Source organism: Amphiprion ocellaris, chromosome 20 (genome assembly GCF_022539595.1).
Source record: "Amphiprion ocellaris isolate individual 3 ecotype Okinawa chromosome 20, ASM2253959v1, whole genome shotgun sequence".
NCBI lineage: Eukaryota > Metazoa > Chordata > Actinopteri > Pomacentridae > Amphiprion > Amphiprion ocellaris.
In genome coordinates, this window is record NC_072785.1 from 1662771 (window position 1) to 1689567 (window position 26797).

Below are 26797 nucleotides of genomic sequence, written 5' to 3' on the forward strand. Positions count from 1 at the left end.
ACTAACAAGGCCAACAAACATGTTTTCCTCACCCAGCTAATTTCTCTGTCTTCCAACAAATTGCATTTGTGTTTTGACTTTTGAAATGTCATGAACAGCAGTCACACTACTGCTTTGTGTAGATGAGTTTGTACCAGCACAGGAAAGTAGATTTAAGAGTTCCTTTAGTTCTAGTATCTGTCTGTTACACATTATTTATATTTTTATATATATATATATATATATATAAAAATAAAAATATATAAAACCCTATTACAGAAAAAGTAAAGCATTAAAATATCATTTCTGACACACTTGTAACACTGATGAACACTCCAGCCCAGTAAGTGGTGGTAATGAACTTAAAGTGTGTTTGCCAGCCACAAAGAAGACACACAGGACGCATTGAGTGACATAAGCACACAAGAAAGTTTGGTGAGCGGTGAAGGAAGACGACCGCACTGAGCTTGTTGGGCGGAAAATCTTCTTTTAAAAATCTTCCCAATGGAAGCTTGGATAGAAGCCTGGTTGTGTGCAAATTGTGCAACAAAGAGTTTTCTTATCACTGCATCACTTCAAGCTGACGGTATCACCTCAGTGCAAAACATGTTGCTGTTAGCACCAGAGCTAACGTTAGCTACGACAGTCCTGGTACCAGCAAACGGTGTAGCCATCCCATAATAGACCACTTTTCAAGACACTGAAAGTGCCTGAGTTTACAAAGTCTTACAATGTTGAAATCACTGATCTGAACTCGTTAGTCATGTAATCATATGTTGTTTTTTTAAATGAGGTAGATAGAAGATACAGTGGGTACTAGTATTATGTCCCAAAATTCAGCAGCCTGTCAGCTTTAGACAGATCTAGACTACATGTTTACCAGCTGTTGCAATTTCTTCACATTTAAAATACAGGCATGAAAATATATCAATCATCAAACCTTTGGCAGGAAAGCAAATGAACTGAAATGTGGAACTATTTCTTTGACTGGTGTTCAGTTCAGCATCATTCCATATTATGCATGAACATTAGCCAGTAGCTTATCTCATAACAATTATTATTCCTCAGGCTGTCCTCCTCTTGAACTCTGAACAGTATCTGGGTTCTTAAGCATCTCGGTGGCACCAGGGACACAAAATGTTCCCAACTCTCCAACTGTTGCAGCAGGTTTTTCAAAACCTGTTCAGTATTTCTTCACATTCTCTCAGATCAACATGTTCCTCGCTGTCTAACACCTCTATGCAGTTCCCAAAGGGCACTTTGGAGGGTTTGTGCTTGAGAATGAAAGCACGCTGCATTCTAAAGGTTTAGGATGTCAGTCTCTTGGTGGCTGAGAATCGTCTCATGCAGTACAGGTAAGGCTGTAAAGATTTTTTTTTTCTCTCGTTTTTTTTGCAACAGTTCAAAGTGAGTGTCAAACAAAGTCCTAAAAAAGTAGAGTTCCTTCCTTTGTGGAATTTTGTAGCTGCAAATAAAGCTCAATTTGGAGATGATAAGATTATGTCTACCAAGGTTAAGGAACTTTGATTTCCTGTAGTTTGTAATCATTATGTCATCCTGCTCAATTTAGGGTAACAAGAATGCAGTCTTGATGGAACAAGCTCAGGTGCTCAATTCATTCTTCGTCTTTTTCTGTCCAAACTTGGACATCTGTTAATGCAAGAAGAACTACTATTTGTTTGCTAAAAGCTATGCATTTTTTTTCAACTGTGATAACAAAATGAAGCTCTGTAATGGAAATGAGGTGGAAATAAAAACAGCAAAGCTGTTATTCATCTTCAAGGTTTCTGTTCACAACTCAGTGTCCTTGTCCTTTTGTGGAAATAGAGAATTTAAATGCATGGAAAGCTTAGATCTGCAATTACTTTTGTGTTCTCTTGCCATACCTTTGGGGGCATGGGAAGCTTCACTGCAGTGTGAGTCAGAATGAACACTGAGATATGAAGAAATCCCATGTCAAGCCTTGTTTTTCTTCAAATGCCAAACGTTAGTTTTTCCATGTGGCTTTGGAAGAAGGGCTTTAAAACTATAAAAACTAATAATGAAAATCACTTTGTGGATAAAAAGTTGTCAAGCAGGTGTTCATTTAATGACGCTTCCAAGCTGCTTATTATTACACTGCGCCCCAATGCCTCAGCTATGACAGTAAAACATGTAGGTAGAAATCATAGCTTCACTGCCAATTCCTAATTAATTTGGACAATCACAACTGTTGCTGAGCTTCATAGAATACCAATAATGGATCTGCTGCATCCTGCATTAAATCTTGTTTGCCGGGCTTAAATTGTTTATGTTCCTGCCTGAAATGACTGCTGAGTATAAATATCCCTTTTCCTCCTCGTTTGGAATAAGTTCCCTGGGCTTCTTTTCAAGTGCAAGCAATCCTTCCAAATGTACAGATTTTCCCACTAACTGTACTTGTTTCCTTACATGTTCCGTTTGTACCCTAGTGATCTGGTGCCATGGTACAAACAGCAGAGGTTTTTTCTCAGGCTGCTTCTATCACCATCAACAGACGATTATATGTTCTTTGTTTGGCAATGGACTATTTATAAGGAGGCTTCAATAAATATTGTTTGGAAAGAGGAGGACTTGGTAAGCTTGGTATTTTAATGAGAACACCATACAGATACGCATGATGACAAGTGCACATTGATTGTGTGTGCTCCACAGCTTTTAAAACTGTTACTTGGACATTTAAAGGAGCGGTATGGCAATTTTGGGAAATATGCTTATTTGCTTGTGTGAATTTTTGTGTGTGTACTTCTTGATGTCTCATCAATTGCACAGTACTGGAAATTGTAACAGCACATAATTCCCCAGAAACCCACGAGCTGCATTATTTTATTGAGATATGTGCTTATTGGTGAACTTCCAAGGTGTTTGTAGGTGTTTTTCTGAACAATCAAGAGAGTCAGACTGGTTGTTTACCTTGTTTTTTTTAGTTGTTTTATGCTAGGCTAGGCTAAATGTCTCCTGGCTCTAGCTCAGTACTACATTAATAGGCAGACATGATAGCAGCATTTATCTTCATGTACTGTAGCACTGGGCTAAATCCCTTGTTTGATCCACTTCATTATGTTTACACCATAGGAATGAATGAAATTCAGCATCTACATTTAGGTTGCTAAATTCGGAGTTCCCCTAGCCTGGGGCGAGTTATTTCATACTAACAATGTTCTCAGACTGTTATATTCTTGTGCAGCTCATGAGGGTTTAACTACTCCTCATAGAAAATGAACGAGAGGCAGTGACTCTGCTTAGCTCAACACATTAATTCCTGCCATACTCTGAGTTCCCTCAGCCCCAGGCTAACAATTTCCTTTCACTTCACTTACAACAACGAAAGTAAGTTGTCGGTCTAGAGCTTCCCAATCCCCAATCCAAGGGCCTCATTTATAATACAGTGCATAGAATCCATACTAAAATTGTTTTTGTGCACAAAAGCAAAAAATGTCATGTGCCAAAAGTTTATCTGATTTATGAAATCGTGCGCACAAACACCTGCAGGCGATGTTGGTTTTATAAACAGCTTACCTGGAAATGTGCGCACATAGATCAGCCTCATATCCTTCCCTGTGCACACTCCCACATTCAACCAAAAATGGTCAGTGCAAAGCACCACATGAGTGGTGGTTGACCAACTGTCAAATGATTCTTTGCAGAAAATCACAGCAACAGCAAAGAGAAAGAGCAAGACAAGTAAGTTTTCTAACACAGAAATCAAGGCACATGTGAATAATATGGAAAATGCAGAGAGTGGCAGTGTGTTGCTGCTGTACTTAATGCAGTGAGCTCATCAAACAGGACAGTACCCGAAAAAAATATATAAAGAGTGGTCAGATATAAGGTTGGAGGCAAAGGAAAGAACTGTAACAGAATGTCACACTGTATGTGGATTCTACTGATGCGGGGAACAACACACCTGAGCTGTTACAGCTGGAAACCTGAATGGAATCTATACATAGTGGAGAGGGAGGGAGATGCTGACAAGGAAAGGCTAAATATAATACCCAGTGAAGCAGTTTTATTGTTTGTAGATTGGCTGTGTTAACAATCAAGCACAAAGACATGTGAAGGAGCAAAGTGGGTTCATGTGTTGTGTTTCCCTCTGACATGTGATGGAGCGGAAGAAGAAAATGTCATGAAAATACTCCAGGACCTGAAATTTGTACCTAATGACAGTGCTTTGAGAAAAAGCACTAAGAGAGCGCAGTACTCCGCCAAGGCTGTTCATTCCCCCATATGGGATCGTCAGAAATGTAGCACATTTTTGTAGAAATGCTGCATTTTTTAAAATTAGTTATTTATGATCAGAAGTCATGGCAACATATAATGTGGTCATTTGGTATAGATTTACCGACAAACAAAATGACCTTGGGCTGAGCACAGACGTGTTATGCATGTGTATGTAATGTACGGATACCGAATTGCCTGACCTAAATATGCAGCGCACAGTGGGAATTGATGGGACTTGGAAACACCTCCGCAATTTAATCAATTGTTCCTGGTATCATTTCAGATGGATGAGTCCCGATAAGTCGGGAGCAGTCAAAATCATGTATCGTCAGCAGGCAGCTGACGTAGTGTTCACTTGTCTGTGTAGTTTCTCATTCATCCAGGACGTTTCACCTCTCATCCAAGAGACTTCTTCAGTTCTGGTGGTGGTTGATGTTGCCTCAGCTTATAACCTCTGTGAGGTGTGGTCAGTGTTATTCACATTCTGACGACCATTGCCAAGGCCCGTCTGGCACCTCAACGATGGTCGTTGGGAGCCAGGGAGTGACAAAGGGGGTCGTTGAAATGCGAGTTTCACCGAGCCCTCGTATGCTAATGGTGGTCGTTAGCATGAGCCACCTCACCTGAGTCATTCTGCTGAGTAGTTCTTTTGGGGAGTTTTGAAAGGACCTGATTGTAAAATGGCGAAAGATGATGTCGCAGACCACCCCCCCTGTTCAGAGATGGCTTCTCCACTTTGACATGGATGGCTTCTTTCACACCTCTCTCAAACCATCTGTCCTCCCTGTCCAAAATCTGAACATTGGTGTCTTGAAATGAGTGTCCCTCTTCCTTGAGGTGAAGGAAGACCACTGAATCCTGTCCTGAGGAACTGGCTCTTCTGTGTTGAGCCATTCGCTTGTTAAGTGGCTGTACATAGGGGAAACCAAACAGCCACTTGGCACTATATAAGTAAAATTGAATTGAATTGAATTGGAAATGCATCAATAAAAAAAAATGCGTGAGGAGTCATCATTTCCATGTGGAGTGCTTACAGCAATATAAGTGCAGTAACTTGTTTATGTTTTGGAAACTGGACATTGCTGCAAATTGCTTTATGATGTTGCCCTGTTCTCCCACAGTGTAAAGGAACTTGATGTATTTTAATATTTCCATTCAGTCTTTATTGAACTGAAGAATCACTGCCATATCCCAGATTTAGAATAGAACGGAAGAAAATTATATCTGTCCTTTAAAGGGAGCTACCTTGGTTGGCTGTTGATACTAGCCAGTTTCCTGAAACCCCAGACAGGTCAGTAATATCTCTACTGAGATGGAACAGTTCTGTTGGGTTGCTTTGTCTCATACTGGATCCAGTTCGGCACATAGTTCCAAGACCCCTGCTCTAAGGAATCTAAATCGGCTTATTAGTCAGTCACGATCACAGGCCAGAAACACGCTGTGGTCCCTGAACGCTTGTTCCCTCCTAATTCTTGCATTCACGCAGTGCTCTTCCAGTGCCAGTGCATCCATCATGCAGGATTACACACGAGTGTCTGCTCAGTATTTATGTTTACAGCAGTCAGACTGACTGCTACATACCTTACCAAAATGACTGAGACCATTAGTGGGATCCCTCACCCTGGGGTACCATCTGAAAGCGGAAACTTGACAGGTGAGCAGAATTAATTTATTTATTTATACTTTATTTTATGTTTTTATTTCTTTACAGTGAACTCCCTCTGCATTATAATTAAAACTCCTAATGAGGACATGCAGTGTAATGACTGTGTGAGAGCTGTCACTGGGTTTATTTCTAGACTATGATAATTTACACAATCCATATGTGCAGGTGATGAAGACAGGTTGGGTGAGGTGACTGGAGAAGTGAGTGTGTCTGCTTCTGCGGTGTCTACAGAGTGCTATATATGCCTGACAGCACAGCTGTGTTCACTACAGAGATTTTTTTCACACAAAAACTCAATGAAAACTAAATCGTACTTGGAGATATTTGAACTGCGATAAAACACACTGAAAACTATTGACGCTCTGTTCTGTAATAAGTTTATGATATCTGATGTTATCTTGGGTTTCTGAATTCTACAACATCATGATAATGCCATCTGTTAGTCATATTAATGTGGTTGAATTAAAAAAAAAATACATTTTTACTTAATATTAGTAAAAGGCAAGCATGACTCTCCTGGATCCTGCCACATCCTGCCATCATCCCAGCGCCTCAACAGGTGTGGTTCGATCCACACATGGCTACAAGTGCTGGTACTAAGTCTGGTGCTGGGATGGTGAGGAATGTGTGGTGAAATTAAATGATGCCTTGCACATTTAATTTCCACAATCTGGCTTCAATTCACCACATATCTGGGTTGTCAGTTTTTGAGAGTTTCTATACACTGCCATTCAAAAGTTTGGGGTCACTTAGAAATGTCCTTATTTTTGAAAGAAAAAATTTTTTTTAATGAAGATAACATTAAATTAATCAGAAATACAGACTTGACATTATTAATGTGGTAAATGACTATTCAAGCTGGAAACGGCTGGTTTTTAATGGAATATCTCCATAAGGGTACAGAGGAACATTTCCAGCAACCAGTGCAATTATGTTAGCACATGGATAAAAGTGGGAGTTTTCATGGAAAACATGAAATTGTCTGGGTGACCCCTAACTTTTAAACAGTCGTGCACATTTTCCTGTCAAGTTTGTTTTTGTTTTTTTTTAGATCCAAACTTTTTCCAGGAAAGTCTTGTACCTCTTTCAGACGCTGTTTATGTGCACGTACGGTTACAAACAAGGCTCTGGATCTGTCATAATTCTGTACTGAGCCATGTTCACTCTGCCAAGGAATGCGACGAAGCTATGTGATGATTGGCATTGGTTTGTCTGTTTGTCTGTTCACAACATTACTCAAAAACAGATAAACAGATTTGGATGAGATTTTCAGGGAAGGTCAGAAATGACACAAGGACCAAGTGATTAGATTTTTTCAGTGATGCAGCTTATAGTCTGGATCCACGGATTTGTTAAAGATTTCTGTATCATTGTGAGATAGCGACACGGCGTCACTGTAACTATGACAAGTGAACACTACGTCAGCTGCCTGCTGATGATCACATGATTGTGATCCTACTACAAATGCACTGCTGTGGACTTAACGGGACTCATCCATTGGAAATTATACCAGGACACATGACGTACACATGCATAACACACGCCTGTGCTCAGCGCAAGGTCATTTTGTTTGTGGGTACATCTATATTAAATGGCCACAGTCTATGTTGCCATAATTTTTGATCACCAATAACTAATAAACAAATGCTACATTTATTTAAAAAAAAACAAAACAAAAACAAATGCTGCCTTTCTGACAATGCCATATGGGCGAATGAGCTTCGTGCTTTTCTTGTTATTTTTGTGTTCATCATCTTTTCCATCCACCTGACGTCCACAATGTTTTTAACATGTCCTGTCTCCTGTCAGCCACTCCCACCTCAAGTGCTCAGAGTTCCACCAATCAGTTCCTCTATTTCCACTCCCCTCATCCCCCTGCAGTAGTTACACACCTGTTTCACCACCACATTTACCAGGCCACCTATCTTTTTCCATCCATTGCACTGTTATACACTTAATGTATTCAGCATGTTTCTGGACTGGCCTTTGCCTGCCTTCCATGTTCTTCTGTCTGGTTTTACAACCTTGTAAGGAAACCTTCACATCTTGAAGCATTTTGGTCCTGAATTAAACAATAACAAGACTGGTGTTGCCAAACAAAAAAACAAAAAAAAAAAAAATGAAATTGCAAATATTTAATAATGCCAGCTAACAATGTTAAGCTAGCCCCACAGGCTTTTTCAAGCCAAGGTTCAACACTGACCCAGGGGAAAGAGGGCAAGTGTAAAAAGCTTTGTTGACTCTGTTACCTTTGGCTCACTCTGTTCCTTGTACAGTGTTTTCACACTAGTTGAGCTCCAGGGTTGGTAAAAATAATTTGGGAAATTTTGTAGCTTTGAACACACCATAGCTAAATGCTCATTTAGCATCTTTAGGTGTTATCAGTGAATGTTAGGTGCAGGGAGCCTATTAAAGCTGACAAAGTGCAGCAATTGAACTTACTGTGTATTATTAAAAGATAAGGACCGCTCGGTTAGCATTAGCAACGGACTGGAAGAAAGCATTAGTGTGTGTACTGTGTGCTGCTAACCTCTTCAATTAATTTAGCCAGATAAAACACAACCTTGTACTTCAGTATTATTCTATAATCCCCAGATAATTAATTGTTTAGGTCTCTGCTGTGCTTAGCTGGATTAAAATAAATGCCTATTATTCATTAGAATGTAGACAACGCATTTTTTAGCAGTGCAAGAGAATCTATAATGGACAACAATGCAATGTATAATGTGTGCAGTTCAATGTGAAGAAGATAGTATTCTACCCTGTGTGGAAATGCAATTATTACAGAGCGTCATCCTTTAAAAAAAAAAAAAAAAAACAATGGAAAAAAAAAAGTGCTTTCCAGCCTTAGAGCATGCTGGGACTGCTATCCAGGATCATGGATGCCAGTTAGTGGGAGCTGAAAGCAAATGAATGGATGCTATGAATCAACATGTGTTAATGAATGCACTCGCACACTATCAGCTGGAATCTAAAAAAAAAAACATGAGTGAAACATATGTACATGGCCAAAAATATTGGCACCCCTGGAATTTTTCCAGAAGATACACCATTTCTCCCAGAAATTGTTGCAATTACAAATGTTTTTGGTATACACATGTTTATTTCCTTCATGTACATTGGAAAAACACAAAAAAAGCAGAAGAAAAAAGCCAAAATTGACATAATTTTACACAAAACTCAAAAAATGGGCCGGACAAAATTATTGGCACCCTTTTAAAACTGTGGGTAAATCACTTTATTTCAAGCATCTGATGCTTGTTTAAACTGACCTATGGCAAGAAACAGCTGCTGGCAATATAGAAATCACACCTGAAGGCAGTTAGAATGTATAAAAATTGACTCAATCTTTGTGTTGTGTGTCTATGTGTGTCACACTAAGCATGGAGAAGAGAAAAAAGAGCCGAGAAGTGTCTGAGGACTTCAGAAGCAAAATTGTGGAAAAAATATGGACAATCTCAAGGTTACAACACCATCTCCAGAAATCTTGAAGTTCCTTTGTCGACTGTACATAATATAATCAAGAAGTTTATAACCCATGGAACTGTGGCTAATCTCCTTGAATGAGGACGGAAGAGAAAAAATGACGAAAGAATGCAATGCAGGATATTCTGAATGGTGGATAAACATCCTCAGTCAACTTCCACACAAATTCAGGCTGTCCTGCAGACTCAGGGTGCAAAAGTGTCAGCTGGGACCAAACGTCATCATCTGATGAGAAGAAGCGCTATGGCAGGAGACTGAGGGGAACCCCACTGCTGGCAAAGAGACATAAAAAATCCAGACTGGAGTTTGCAAAAATGTACCTGAGTAAGCCTCAGTCCTTCTGGGAGAATGATTTGTGGACAGATGAGACTAAGGTAGAGCTTTTTGGAAATGCACGTCATTCTGCTGTTTACAGAAAATGGAACGAGGCCTACAAAGAAGGGAAGGAACACAGTACCTACAGTCAAACATGGTGGAGGTTCAAAGATGTTTTGGGGTTGTTTTGCTGCCTCTGGCACTGGGTGCCATGACGGTGTGCAAGGAATCATGAAATCTGGAGACTATCAAAATATTTTGGGCCACAATGTAGGGCCTAGTGTCAGAAAGCTGGGTCTGCGTTAGAGGTCATGGGTGTTCCAGCAGGACAATGACCCCTGTCTGCAAAAGAAGAGTGGTCCAAAATTCCATTTGAGATGTGTAAGAAGCTTGTTGATGGTTATAGGAAGTGATTGGTTTCAGTTATTTCTTCTAAAGGCTGTGCCACTAAATACTGAGTTGAGGGTGCCAACAATTTTGTCCGGCCCATTTTTTGAGCCTTGTGTAAAATTATGTCAATTTTGGCTTTTTTCTTCTGCTTTTTTGTGTTTCTTCAGTGCACATGAAGGAAATAAATACTTAAATACTGTGTATATATATATATATATATATATATATATATATATATATATATATATATATATATATATATATATATATATATATATATATATATATATATGGAATAAAGCAATATATCAAATTTTCTATGGAAAATAACAAATTGTATCTGTGTCCGAGAAATCACTTTCCACTAAGTTCCCCGTTACAAAAACACCTCTCAAGGAAGTGTGTTAATTCCAGATCATATGACCTCGTCCACATGATGTCATTTCCTTCTGAAGAAAAGACTGGCCAGACTCCAAGGCTTTGAGTTATTTAGTATAAAGTAGTGTGTGAGTCAAGTGCAGAACAGTGTTACTACAATATCTTTATAAATAACTTTCAATTTCAATTTTACTCAATTGTATATATAATATTTAGAAAAATCTTTCTCTAAAAATGCCATGTGGTGTTTGGTTATAGGTGGCCATGTTGATTTTAGGCCTGAAAACAGCAAAAATGTCAACTATGATACCTGTCAACTATGTTACCAAAGTACCGCAATTATATATTGTCCCAGTTGTACTTCTCTATATTAGATAAAAATAAATCCATTTGTTCTCTCTACTTGGGTATTAGACATGTTGACACAGTAGACTGGAAGCTGGCAGTAAGGTCACCACATCGTTACAGCGACAGCATCATCATATGTGCAATAGATGTATCTTCAGATGTGTTTGCACCTCTCCTTACATCCGCCTGGTTGTGATGAGCCTGAAAGGATGATGAGCCATAGAAGCATCAGCATTTCCTCTGTCACACGCCTCTGTTCTTTATGCTTTTTCTTGTGTGGACTTTTGCTCTGATTCTCGTGTCATGTCTCGTGTGTAAATTCATTAAATCTGTAGTTTGTATCGTAAAAGCCAGCCACCACCGCATACTGTATTGAGTTTTGTTAACATAACAACGCATACGGCCACAAGCTGTCTTCAGTCCTGCTGATTTTGCCTCAGGTTCATCAACAGGTAGAAAACGGCATTTGTTACGATATATCAACTTCTTCTAACGTTACCAGGATTTCATGCTAGGGCCTTCCCATTTTAATCCCTCAGGAGTCATCTCTGTTAAGAGACTGTATTCATTCCTTTCTGTGGCTTACGAATGGGTTACCAGTCTGCCGTTGATCATAATTTAAACACAGGCACATTGATTTCAGTCTGTCTGCAACCTGCAATGCTCGGCCATGGACAACGTGCAGCATGCGACGGGTCACTGGTTTCTGGGCCTGTCGGAGGCAAAGAGCGTCAGATGGATACGCTGCCCTCTCCCCAAGTCTCTCACCCGAGGAAATGCTCCATCATTCACAGAGAATGGAGCAAATGGACTCCAGCAGCTTTGGAGGAAGATTTATTATGATAATTTGGATTGGACAGTTGGGCAACTCCAAAAAAATGATAGCAAAATATCAATGTGTGGCAGGCTGTAGGTGCTGGCAGGTACGCTAAAAACATTAGAGTATTAGACAACTATTAAGTCACTTTAAATTGTAACCCTAAGAGGATGATGTGTCGACAGTAGTATCCATTTAAAAGTTCCTAACAGCTAACTCTGTTCTCATGTTCTTACACTGCTGCTTTGGATAATATCCCATCTTCCTTTCACTAAGGGGATTATACTACAAAAGCAGCAAATGGCCTAGGAAGGTATGCGTCTTTGATCTGTTTCTTGGACAAAGCCCTCAGCCAGGGAAGTGAAAGCACAAAGGAGTAAGACTCAGCACTTCAATAGAATTACAACTCTGTGAGAGCATAATAGAGAGTTTATAATTGCATGGAGTCAGAGGTCCTGGTGTATTTAATAATTCTAAGTTTTGAGTCATTTCTTAGGTTCATTTTCCTTTTAGAATTTCCAACATTCAGTCAAAATTAACTTAACCTTTGAAGCCATGGGTCATTTTTCCTTTTTATTTCCACCTGGAGAAAAAAGCTCCACAACTGTAATTCTATAAACATATTTTCACTGTGTCAATATGGGTTAGAAGAGTAGAATAAAGTTGATTGTTTTCATCAATGACAAGACAATGACAAGCGCGACTGAGTTTTATTAGTCCTACAAGAATACACACTGTACAAAAAAAGACATTAAAAAAAACATTTTTTTTTATATATATATATATATATATATATATATATATATATATATATATATATATATAAATAAATATAATGTTTGTTTGTTTTTTTACGGTAAAATTCCAGCAGCTATGGTCGCCGGAACACTGCTGGAAACATTTTCTTCATTTACGGTAAAGAAATGTATTGACAGTGTTCATTTTCTATTTTTTAAAAATGTGCTTCATTCCATATTTTACTATAAAAAGGTGTGAATCTTTAAAAAGTTGAAAGTTTACACGAAAATACCATATAAAACAAAGTTTGAATAACCTATTATAAACATTACAGCCCAACAGTTTGTGTATTTAACAGTAAATACATGTATTTTTAGCTCTGACACGGTTATAGCTGTCATAAATATTAAAGCATATGTCCGTTATTATCATAAAAGTACATCAATTTGACCAATACAAACTGTAATTTATACATGAAATAAATCAGCACAACAATATGTACATCTAACTGGGAAAAAATGCATTCTTTTGAGAAATAAATGCAAAAATTACAGTATTGATTTGCATTTTTCCATTAAATAACTAAATAACTGCAAGAGTAGAAAAATGTATTTTTCTCTAAAGAAAAAAATACACTTTTGTTCTGATTACCTGATTTATGATGATTCAGTGTTATATAAACAGTATCAAACTGTTTTAGAGTTTATAGATTTTAACTGTCATGGTTTGACGGTTTTTCACTCGAAACTGACAAACTTTTTTTTCTTTTTTTTTTTACACAGTGTATATATAAAGTATACTCCACAGAAGCAGTGGCAGAGTGGGACAGTTTTTCATAAAGGTTGGCTTGGCTGTGACCATCACTCTCATTGGGGTAAATCTATCCCAGCTGACTTACGGTGAAGGCAGGGTACATCCTGGACAGGTCACAGTGTATCACAGTCAGAGAAATAGTAGTTACTGGTTGCAGTTTCAGAGTGCAGTCGTCCCTCGATGTATTGTGATTCACTTTTCATGGTCTCACTGTATCGCGCATTTTTAAATTGTAAGTATCTAATTTTGTAACGCAGAATTTTGCAGTATGTAGGTATTTTTGAATATTTTAATTATTTTTGCTCTAAAATAAGCATTTTCTTGCATAAAAAAATGTAAAACAATATCAAAAATATATAAAAAATTGTAATTAAAACATATTAAAAGAATATTAAATCGAAATAAAATGCGTAGCATACAGCGTCGGGCGCTGATTGGCTCAGTGATCATAGCATCAGTATGCGCCATCTCCCGTGTATAGCATGCTTCAGAAGAGCTGTAATGCTCTTCTTGTCTGTGCAGTACATTCATCTCATCCACATCAGTGCTACTTAGCTAATTCATCATCATCTTCATTATTTGAGTTGCAGTATATTCACTGGTGAGTACCCAAATAGAATTTTATATGTTGTTAATATTACGTAGGATTAAGAGTGTAGAAAGTGTTTAAGAGTATAGGAAGTGTTTATAAGAGTGTGTGAAAGGTTAATAACAATGTAAAAATAAAATATAAGGTCGCTACTTCACGGTGGGTTCTTTGTGTATCCCTCTAATGTGCTTTACTATTGGACAGAGAAGGAGCCATCTCTGCATTGTGGTAAAAACATGAAATACGATATCACTAATTTTCTTGCTGCTTTTACTTATTAATTAAATCCTGGAATCTGATTACGACTTTGTTTACTTTTTCTGCTATTAGAAAGTATTTCAGTGCTGCTTCTAGCGTTCGGTTACTACTAATAAGGATGGTGATGATAATAATAATAGCAAAAATGAAGTGCCTCCCAGTTCCACAGCTGAATGTGATCTCTGGCTCTGGTCTCCTAGCACTTCTGTTAGCAGAACTGGTGATAAATGGGTCAAATTATCTCGCACATCAGAATATATTCTCCTTTTTTTTTTTTTTTTTTTTTTTTACTAGACACAGTAATTGTAATAAATGAAGTCTGGATAGAGTCAGATTCTTTGCTTTTCGTCCACATATGGAGAACAATTAATTCCAAGTGAAGGGCCCAATTCGAAGACAAACGACTCGACTTTACTTTCCTGTACACACAATGCTAATCTTTGCCAAAGTATTAATGTGATGCAAAGAGCTGCTGACTGCAGGATATTTATCTCTGTAGCACAGTGTTGAATGTAATTTGATTTTGCGCTGCTCTTCATGCCATTGTTTCTAATAGAATGCGATCTTATCTGACAGTAAACAAACAGGGCTGTGCCAGCAAAAATACCCATATCACAGTAATCTAAGTCATTCACACCTTGTCACTGGAGACCATGGAAATCTGGTTATGTGCAAATAATGTGAGGTATCTGCCATGGTGTTGGTGAAATCAACAAAACACATATGTGATTAAAATAGATACTCACACTTAACAGGATTGTAACACTCAGTTCCATGAAATGAAAGAAGAGCTGATAAACAGAAACACATGTACAGTATGTAGAATGTAAGGAGATCATGGTAAACAGAAACTGATGCTGAAAAAACAGGAATACACAAAATGCTGTACAGTTTAGCATATTGTGCAGTTTTATGTCACATGATGACACCATAAATGCTACAAAATTCCACTACACACAATGTATTCACAATAAGTCTGCAAAATGAATATGAACATGCTTTCTTTCACATCATGTGGTGGATGACTGAGTGTACCTGAGGAAAGAGATGACAGCAAAAATGCACTAAGGGAAGACAGCAAGGCATCAGATACGGTGTGCTGCTCTGGATAATGCTCTGCCAGGGAACCTTGGATTGCTACATTCATGTGGATGTTACTTTGATATGTAGTTCCTACATGAACATTGTTGTAGATCACATTTACCCTGTAATGGAAGCGTTATTCCTTGACGGTACCAGCCTCTTTCAGCAGGATAATGCTCTCTGCCACTGTACAAACACAGACGGACATCCGCGATGTAGTGTACATATAGTAGAGTACAAGGGTATCGTACATATATAGAATAGTACAGGTGTATTGTACATATATAGTATAGTACAGGTGTATTGTACATATATAGTATAGTTCATGGGTATTGTACATATATAGTATAGTACAGGTGTATTGTACATATATAGTATAGTTCATGGGTATTGTACATATATGGTATAGTACAGGTGTATTCAACTAAAACTCAAAGCCATGGGAACCCCATATGTATCTAGTTGGTGATGCAGAAATCATATAAATATGTTTCTATGTTTGGTCCGTTTAAACTGCTGGTACTGCAGCTAATAGACACAAATAAGAAAATTGATCAGTTTATTAATATTTATTACAGAGAATATTCAATCAGTAACTTTAGTTTCACTTTGATTTGGTTCAACTTAAAGTGATTTCCTTCATTATGAGACAGTGTCAGACCTACATGCACCTCAATACAATATCATGTTTGATTATATGAAGTGTAATAGTTTTATTGAGTGGCTGTTTGTTATCAATAATCAGCTGCATTGATCGGTAAAATAAAAACATTAATGCATGTTTAACAGTTTTCTACCAGCATTCCTGTCTTACATTATTTCCAGTTGCTGCTTTTTACTGTCATAAATTTTTATGTTCCTTATTGTCCTGTTCACAATCATTTAATTTTGTGCAGAAAACGAGTCAAATGATGCGTTAAATGCTCCTGTTTGTGCGACTGGTTTGAAGCAGAAAGTCTGAGTTGTCACTTTCATATCTGTTTACTCTGAGTGAGGTTTTAGTTTTTGTCGACTCAAAGAAAGTCTGACCACGTCAAACTCTTCGTAGTTCTGATAAATGCCGTAAACACTAGAAAAGCTGCACTGGTTAAAATAGAAGTGTACCATCAATTTAAAAATCCCCTTATAATTTATTGATTGTAGGTTCAGGTTCGTATAGGATGAAGTCTGGGTCTGGACTCAGACCATATTATGTTACCGTATGAAACACATACATTTCATAAAGCTTAATTCTGTTTGAACCAGTTACACACTGCTGTGTTTACATTTTTTCTGATTGCATTAACACAAAATTGTATCTCTCAGTGATTAGATTACTGTAAGTGAAGTACACAGAGAAAGTGCAAATATCCATCCATCCATTATCTATACACCGCTTAATCTTCACTTGGGTCATGGGGGGGGCTGGAGTCTATCCCAGCTGACTCAGGTGAAGGCAGGGGACACCCTAGACAGGTCACCAGTCTGTCACAGGGCTACATACAGAGACAAACAATCACTCTCACATTCACACCTACGGGCAATTTAGAATGATCAATTAACCTCAGCATATTTTTGGACTGTGGGAGGAAGCCGGAGTACCCGGAGAAAACCCACGCATGCACAGGGAGAACATGCAAACTCCATGCAGAAAGATCCCGGGAAAGCCGGGACGCGAACCAGGGACCTTCTTGCTGCAAGGCGAAAGTGCTAACCACTACGCCACTGTGCAGCCCCTAGAAAGTGCAAATATAAATAGTAAATTCACCAAACACAAGATCAACGCTGCAGACCATTGAAAATGATTTATTTCTCTTCTTAAAACCAAAATCAGTCAACAATCACAACAAAACATGTCCTAACACTGTAAGCCCAGAAAATAGACATATAAAAATACTGTATTACAAGTACAGGTTAAAAGTACTGTAAAGTAAAAGAAGAAAACAAAAAGAAATCTGAATAAAACAAATGAAATACTACACACCTCTTTGTCTAGCTAGATCTGGCCAGAGAATTTCATCAACATCGCAGGCAATATCATCATAAATTTAAAGATGGCGCCGCTCCAGTGGCAGATAGTTACAGCAGCTCTCGCTCGTCAAGTAATCTTTTCTGTTTACTTTCATGTCCTCTTGCTTTCTCTTGTTTTTGTTTTTTTTTTTTTTTGGAAGTTGCACTAGTAATTAGTGTCAATAATGGACACGAAATTAGCGCAGTTTGCTCAGATTTTTCTTCTGTTTTTGAATCTGCTGTCCGCATCAGTGACAGCAGACCCAGGCGCAGCGGTGAGCCTGTTGTTTACTCTCGAGACCAGCTGTTAGCCCTCCGTAGCACTGCGAGGCTAACCGGTGAGAGGCCTGATGTCCCCCACGAGCTAAAGAGGAGGAGAAGGGGAAGCCGTGCGGGGGCAGAATGCCGCAACAGGAGGAGACGGTACAAACCCGTCCTCCCCTCAGTCATCACCGGGAACGTAAGATCCATCGGCAACAAGATGGATGAGCTTACGGCGCTAACACGACACCAGCGGGAATACCGGCAGTGTAGCATCATGCTGTTCACGGAGACCTGGCTAACGGAGGTAACAATGGACTCTAACGCTACGTTGGAAGGCTTTCAGTTGCTGCGGGCAGGCCAGATGAAGGAGAGCGGAAAGAGAGGAAAGGAGGGGAGCTGGCTGTGTTTGTTAATGATAGATGGTGTAACCCTGGACACATCACTATCAAGGGAAAGGGTTAGAGCTGCGTCATTGCGCCACCACAAAACGTGTGTACGTCACTGCATACGTAGCCGTTCAACAGCGTTCGCGCCGTACGGAAACCCACACAACAACAATGGAGGACTTCATTGGAGTGGTGTTCATGGCTTTGCTAGTGTGTCTCGCCATCGCTGAACAGCAAAACCTTCTGTTAGGGGTTACCCATCGGCGTCGCCGTTCCAATGCCCGGCGATCACGTTTGAGAAGAAAGGTAATTATCAAAGACGTTTGGATACTTAACAGTAAACGTGCTAGCGTTAGCTTAGCTACTTAGCTTCGACTACGCTTGCATTGATTACTTAGCGGTTAAACACGCGCAGTAAGTTGATGATCATATCTATGTTTATCTTTTTAGATGTTTTTAGATGTCACCCCGCCCCCTGCCCGTGACATGCTCGGCTCTCAACTCTGGCCAAGTCTGGCCCAGCAACGAGTTGGTGCCCGAAACGGCCCCAGTTTTTGGAGCCCGGAGCCGCAGCTCCGGTGGTCGAAACACAAAAAACCGGCGCCAAGTCGGGCACTGGCTCCGACTCCGAATGGGCTCCACCCCGGTCGAAAGCCCCTATTAAAGGACATAAGAATGTTGCTGTAAATATTGTATTTTTTCTTCTAGAAGAAGAAAATATTTATATCTATGCACTGTGTGCATTGTGTGCTGCTCTCTTTTTTATTTGAACTGTTCTATTTGCTGCTGTTACACTGTAAATTTCCCCACTGTGGGATCAATAAAGGTTTAATCTATCTATCTATCTATCTATCTATCTATCTATCTATCTATCTATCTATCTATCTATCTATCTATCTATCTATCGACAAGACAACGTGGGAAGAACCATCTTGAATGACGGATCCATCCTTGCACAGCTGCAGCGTTGATTTGGTCGCAAGCCTCTTCCATGGCCTGAATGAGGGGCACCTGAGCCTGGAGCCAGAGATCATAAACCTTCCACCGTTATGCCGAGAAAAACATCGATGGGGTTTAGAAGTGGAGAATATGGTGGATGGTGCAGTACTGTAAACTGTGGATGGTGTTGAAACCAGTTCTGGACCAGAGCAGAGTGGTGTCCCAGATGACAATGTGTTGCATCTGGGGCATTTGGTTAATTACTGTGACGAGGTTGTGCATTGGTCCAAAAATGTGAGAATGTGGTCTGTGTTGCAAAGGCCCATATTGGCATGATGGTGGAGGACCCCATTCTGTGAAATGGCAGCACAAAGGGTGATGTTACCTCCATGTTGCCCCGGGACATTAATTATAGCCCTGTGGCCAATGATATTTCTGCCTCTCCTTCTTGCTTTACTGAGGTTGAACCCTGTCTCATCTATGTAAATGAATTCATGCAGGATTTCCTCAGCATCCATCTGTAAAACTCTCTGAAATACAGTGAAAGACAATATTGTGTAGTTCAGCATAGGTCTAGTATACAGTAAATTTACATGTAAAAATGGTTTTGTGTGCAGTATGTAACATCGCAATGCTAAAGTGAACAATACATACCTCCACATACTCATGCCGCTGCTGTTTGATCCTCTCTGAATTCCACTCAAATTTCATTTAAACTTGGATGTCTTTTCAGGATGTGTGCTAGTGTTGTCAGAGAGACCTGATGGACATTTTTGAAGATGGCATTGTCACCAATAATGTTGGCTTGAAATTCTGTGAGCCTAATGGCATTATTGGCCAAAAGCATATTTATGATCTCTCTCTTCTGGTGTGACTATGGGCCTCCTTCTTCCTTGTTGTTCTCGGCCCTCAATCCTATATATAAAAAAAAAAAAATCATGTAAGCTACTGTACGATGACACAGCAAGGGGTATCAAAAGTGCTGATATGGTGCATACAATACAGTAAGCAGCTGATTACTATAACTGTGGACAGATTTGTTTTTACCTGCTTTTTTTTTTTTGTCAAAATGTCCTTATGATAGATGCCACTGTAAATCTGCTAAGATTTGGCTGAACTCTTCGTCCAGCCTCCCTCATCGTCAATCCATGGTTCATGACATCATCAACTAGTGTTGCACGAATTTCATTTGACAAATTTGCCCCTCTTTTTCTTTGAGGACGTTCTCCTCCTGCTTCGGGTCTTCCCCTTCCTCGACCTCTACCTCCTGCTTGTCCTCCACAGATACCCCCCCACCCTCACTCTTCTTCCGCTGACTCCTTCTATTTTGGTTGAAAGCAGGTGAACTCACCTGCTGCATTTTTACAGTGCTCAAAACCTGATTAGTGTGTCTACAATAAAGCAATCACGTGTTTGCACACCTGATGTGTGTGTTTAATCAATTTGCTCATGGGTGTGGTGATTTGTCAGTCGGTGCTTTGGAATTGCAAGGAAGTGACATCATGATATACTTCTGTGTCTAATGTATACAAGCGTGTTTAGTGTTTTGCAAATCACTGCGTGTATTGCTCTGCAAAAAGTGTGAGGCTGACTTTGTGTTTATAGTGGTGAAAATCTGGTCCAGTGTTTTGCTCCTTGAATGCAAGTTGTTGATAATTATGTAATTCTTTTGTTTTTAGTGTTATGCAATCATAAAAAACTGTAAACGAAAAGAGAATTTTGCCTCGAGGAATTTTAATAATCAAATTGCTCAAATAACTAGAGGAATCATTTCAGCCCTAGTGTAGAGTTGTTTTTCTTTGTTTTGTTTTAATCTTTGTGGTTGAACGACAAATTGCAAGCAAAGCTTGTACTGTGTGTAGTTTACCTGTTTTGTTTTGGATTCAGCACAGCAATGACAGGTTTCTGTGATTGTAAGTTTCCAGGTTTTTTTCCTGGTGCTACATTTCCTCCACCCTGTGTTGTTCTTTTTTTGTATGTAGTGTGTTATGAATGCTCAGTAGTGTCTTAATTTGACAGGCTGTGTGTATGATATGAAAACATTGTTTGATTTCGAGCACAGATTTGAACGTTATGTGAAAGTAGCTCGGAAATTGGGTTTTGTGTTTACAGTTTTGAGAAAAGGGTGGCAGATTTCAGAATATGTGTCTTAGCATTTGTGAAAAACTGTAATAGATGCAGCGCAGCATGTTGATCAAATGGATTTTCAGGCATTTTTTTTAACACATCTGCTATTCTCAGTATTACAGTGTATAGACCCTTTCCAAAAAATTAGAATATGATGAAAAAGTTTATTTATTTCCATAATTCCATTCAAAAAGTTAAACTTTCATAGATTACAGATTAAGGGTCCACAATTCAAACTATTTCAAGTATTTATTTGTTTATTTTTACATAATTTGGGCTTCCAGCTCATAAAACCCATGAAAACAGGAATTCAAAAAATTTGAATACTGCGAAGAAATCAGCCCAAATTTTGCAGGGCATGAATGTTTTAAACTGAGTGTCACACACTAATCATCTACTAAACTCAGAGCACCTGCACAGGTTTCCCCAGGTGTCATTAAATTCCTTCAGTTTGGTTCAATTGTCTCAATTCGGTTCAATATGATGGAGACTGCAGACTTGACAACTGGCCAAAAGACCATCATTGATACCCTCCATAGGATGGGTAAGCCACAAAAGTTCATAGCTAAAGAGGCTGGCTGTTCACAGAGTGCTGTGTCCAAACATATCAATGGAAAGTCTAGTGGAAGGGCAAAATGTGGCAGGAGAAGATGCACCAGCAAAAGAGATGACCGTGGGCTTCAGTGGATTATCAAACAGAGAAAATTCAAGAATTTGGCAGAGATCCAGAGAGAGTGGAATGAGGCAGGAGTCACAGCTTCAAAAACCACCACATTCAGACGCATCCGGGAGATGGGCTACAACTGTCGGGTTCCTCGGGTCAAGCCACTTCTGAGCCTGAGCCAACGTAGGAAGCGTCTCAACTAGGCCAAGGAGAAGGACTGGACTGTTGGCCAGTGGTCCAAGGTCCTCTTTTCCAATGAAAGTAAAATGTACCTTTCATTCGGGAATCAAGGTCCAAGGGTTTGGAGGTAGGCGGGTGAGGAACAGAACCCAAGCTGCTTGAAGTCAAGTGTGAAATATCCACAGTCAGTCATGATTTGGGGTGCAATGTCCGGTGCAGGTGTTGGTAAACTCTGCTTTCTTAAATCCAAGGTCACCGCAACAGTCTAGCAGAATGTTTTAGAGGACTTCATGATTCCTTCTGCTGAGGATCTGTATGGAAATGCAGATTTCATCTTCCAGCAGGACCTGGCCCCTGCCCATACTGGTTTGATGCCCATGCCATCACAGTGCTTGACTGGCCAGCCAACTCGCCAGACCTAAACCCCATTGAGAATCTATGGGGCATTATCAAGAGGAAAATGAGGGGCACAAGACCCAAAAAAAAAAAGAGCTGACAGCAAGCATCAAGTCAATCTGGGCTTCCATAACTCCCAGGCAATGCCACAGGTTGATTGCCTCAATGCCACGGTGCATCGAGGCAGTGATTAAGGCAAAGGGATTCCCAACCAAGTATTGAAGATTGACATATCATTTTGAAAGTACCATATTTTGATTGATTTGATGTGATCCTAATTTCTTTCTTTTTTTTCTGTAAAAACTGAGAAGTAAATGGTAATTTCTTCATAGTATTCTAATTTTTTGAATTCCTGTTCTCATGGGTTTTATGAGCTGGAAGCCCAAATTATGTAAAAATGAACAAATAAATACTTGAAATCATTTAAATATAGTTCCCTGAATCTATAATCTATGAAAGTTTAACTTTTTGAATGGAATTATGGAAATAAACAAACTTTTCCATGATATTCTAATTTTTTAGAAAGGGTCTGTATAAACAGAACTTCTATACAGATGAACAGGTCAGAAAACCATTTGTCGATCAGGGCAGACCAGTATGAGTATTCAAATAAACAGGTTGTGAAATAATGATATATTATTAAAGAATGATCTAATCTAATCTAATCTAATCTAAGAATATATCTCTGAGGACTACACACAAAGTGATCAACAGCTACCGTGACTGCAGCCTTTAAAGGGGAATTCCACCAACTTTACTAATCACATCCTGTCTGCAAATCTTTGGTGAGGGGATCTTGAGGAGCACCACTGCATATATGGGAAAAAAATGTATAAAGCATTTTGTGACTCCAGTTTGAAAATGAATTGTTGAACACGCTCCTTATCTAACTATTCGCTAGGCAGTACTAGTTTTGGTGGACCATAGACTGTATATAAAGATGGACAACATGTCACAACCTCCTCCCACTGTACAAAATCAAACCACCCATTCATCCATTCACTGCAGTTTATCTGGTGTCAGGTCTTGGTGGCAGAAGACTAAGCAGGGCATTCCAGACATCTCTCTCCCCAGCAATGCTTTCCAGTCCTTCCAGGGGGAACCCTGAGGCGTTTGCAGGCCAGACAATTTATGTAATCTCTCCAAAGAGTTGTGGGTCTACCTCCGGGTCTCCTCCCAGTTTGACATGCCTGGAAAACTTCCAGTGTAAGGTGCCCAGGAGGCATCCTAATCAGACACCCAAACCTCCTCAGCTGGCTTCTTTTAAAATGAAGAAGCAGCGACTCAGCTACTCCAAGTTCCCTCCGGATATCTGAGCTCCTCGCCATATTGCTAATGCTAAGCTCATACAGCTAAGTAAAAGAAGAGTCCTTCGACATTTTCTCAGAGTTCCACAAGTGCCTCCATGACAACTTCATTGAGAGCAGCTGTCAATCACAACAACATACACTCTTTCTATAGCGTTGAATAAATGATCAATTAAAAACACCAGAAAAGTGAGCTTGTGAACAAAGATGAATTGATAACAACTACTCAATATGACAAAAAAGGGCAATTTGATATTCTGATTTGGCTATAGATAAAGTCTATAAACCATCTGTAATGTCATCCAAATGTTTCCAAAACAGTAGTTTTTTTTTGTTTGTTTTTTAATTTGTTTTATTTTTTGGCCTTTTGTTGGCTTTTTTTTTTAAGCTTTATTAGAACCCAGGCTGCTGTGTCTGGGACTATAGCCCCTGTTTATGGGTCGCCCGCCCAACCTGTTGAGCTAGCCAGGGGTCCCAGAACATTAATTTTGAGGCTCAGTGTGGTGACTCTGGCTGTCATCATCTTGGCAGTGCCTGACTCATCCTAGGTCCTGGCTAATCCATATAATGAGCAAAGAGATGGAGTGTAAGTTGAGCTGATGCAGACATCACTGGGCCATGCACAGTTCTATGATGGTTCCCACCTCTCATACAGTTAACTAGAAAAGCACTCGGAGAGTGCAGTACTCCACCAAGGCTGTCCATTTCCCCCTATGGCATTGTCAGAAATGCAACATTTTTTTATATGCAGCATTTGTTTATTAGTTATTGATAATCAGAAATCGTGCCAACATAGAATGTGGCCATTTAGTATAAATGTACCCACAAACAAAATGACCTTGCACTGAGCACAGCTGTGTGTTATGCATGTGTACGTTATGTACTGATACCAAATCGCATAAATCTAAGAATGTAGTGGGCAACGGGGATTGATGGGACTCAGAAACACCCTCACAATTTAATCAATTTTTCTTAGTATCATTTCCAACAGAGAAGTCCCAATAAGTCCGCAGCGGTGGATTTGTAGTAGAATCGCAATCGTGTGATCGTCAGCAGGCAGCTGATGTAGTGTTCACTTGTTGTCATAGTTACAGTGATACTGTGCCGCTATCTCACAATGATACAGAAATCTTGAACAAATGTGTGCATCCAGACTATAAGCTGCATCATTGCCAAATCACTTGATCCTTGTGTCATTTCTGACCTCCCCTGAAAATTTCATTCAAATCCGTTAGCAACATTCCTGAAAAACGGACTAACAGACAGACGGACAGACAAAACAATGCTGATTGTCACATAACCTCTGCTGGGTTTCTTGGTGGAGAAATTAGGCATAACATTATGTGAGTTATGAGAAATTCATACAGTTGCCATAATTGGGCAAATTAGCTATGGGGACCAATGCCATTGTTTGTACCAGGCTGTAAACATTTTTATCTTTGGGGTAAAGTTGGCTATTTTAACATGGAGGTCTATGGGTACTAACTCACTTGTGGAGGCAGCATCTAGTGGACATTTGTGGAACTACAATTTTTGGTATTTCCATGCATCTAAAGTTTGTTTGTTTTTTGCTTTTTTTTACTCTTGAGGTTGCTGCTTGCTGTTGATATGAAGGGATGTGACTTCTGACCTATACTGCAGCCAGGCACCAGGAGGACAATGACATATTCTTGCTTCATTTCTGTCATGATGTCCATCTTTAAAACACAACTGAAAAAACACAGCTTAAATGTTACCTGTGTAGAGACATTGCTCAGCCAAAGGCAAGTAAACCTTGCCATACACGGTACCAGAATATTGTCTGCCTGAATATTATCTTTACACTGTACTGACTCGCAATGGTTGGGGATATTTGTAGATTCATGATTATGGATTCAAGTGGGAGTTGTTTCTGTAAGTGGAGATAAAAGTATAGGTGGTAGAATACCACCTTAAGATGCAATATATTACATGTACTAAAATGCACCTTGAAACACTCCATGATAAGAGCAAAGCACACTTATTCACTTGGTTCTTGAAGTACTTTTTCTTAACAACATTCACAGCCTCTTTTTGACAGATGACAAAGAATTTGTTATATCTTTAATAAGAAGAGATCCTTGTGGTTTGAGTGATATGAAGGGCTTCCTAAGTGTTCAGACGGATGAGATTACTGCGTCCTTGTTTTTCATCCAGATGTCAGAAACTTAATGTAACATCAAGACTTCACCTGCTCACTGAGGCTCAGTCTGTGCTGCCGTTCTCTCTTTTGTAAAGTCACCCTCCCCTTATAAGTCCCTGTTATAGACGGACATGCTGAGATGTCTTTCAGAAACAAGTTGCTCCTTTGAAGAATTTGACACTGCTTAGCTTTTACTCCTTTCATCTTTGCCACTGATCTACAGTGAGGCTTCAAGGATCTTGGGATTATTGGAATAGCATATTCTGCTCTAATTACTCAGATCCCTTATATAAAATTTCAAGTGTCTGGACAATTCTTTTAAAGTGAATACTGCTGGGCATTGCTGTTGCATGTCCCAAAACCACAGTGGTGAAATGAAAGAAAACCCTGTTAGAGTTAATAGATGATGGCTTATGAGCATGCATATCACTTTTGCCATATAACTCAAGGTCATTCTAACTAGTAGCAATGCATTTAGACACTCTTCATCAACTATTCTGCACATTTTGCTTCTGAAACCAGAACATGTTTCATGTATGATAAAAGACTGAAACCATAAAGAAAGCTCAAAATCATTAGCCCACAGATGTATCTTCTTTTGATGGAAGAATATATGACAAATCATTGCAATCCTAAACAAGAAAAGCACTCAGAGAGCGCAGTACTCCACCAAGGCTGCTCAGTCGTTGCATCATTTACAACGGCTGAAATCTTGAAAAAAATTTGTGGCAGAAATCACAGCAACATAGAATGTGGCCATTTAATGTAGATGCACCCTCAAACAAAATGACCTTGCGCTGAGCACAGCTATGTGTTCTGCATGTGTACGTTATGTATGCATACCAATGCTTAAAGTGCAGGTGTGCCAAAAAATAATACTACTGAGAGGCAAGGGGCAGTGATTGGTTTAATCAACAATTAGCCAGAGGTGGTAAATGAAAGACCAGAAGTAGAAACTGAGATTGGCAGGATCTCTTTTGTAACACTAAGCAAGGCAAATCACCCACTCGCTGAGCTTGTATATCCCTTCAATGAGCCAAGTCATTCATACGCTTGAATACGTAATGTACTTTTACAACTCATTAGCGCTCTTAGGCTAGTACTCCTAAGTAATATTAAACTTCTTACCTTTCCAACAGTCATCATTTTACCATTTTATTTTTTGTTTTATCTCCAAATGAGTAGCCTAGGGCTGCTTGATTTTGCATGCTAGTAACTAATTTAGGAATGTTAGTGACCAGCCTTGGGGTTGCAAGTGAAGAAATGGTAAATGACCCACATTTAT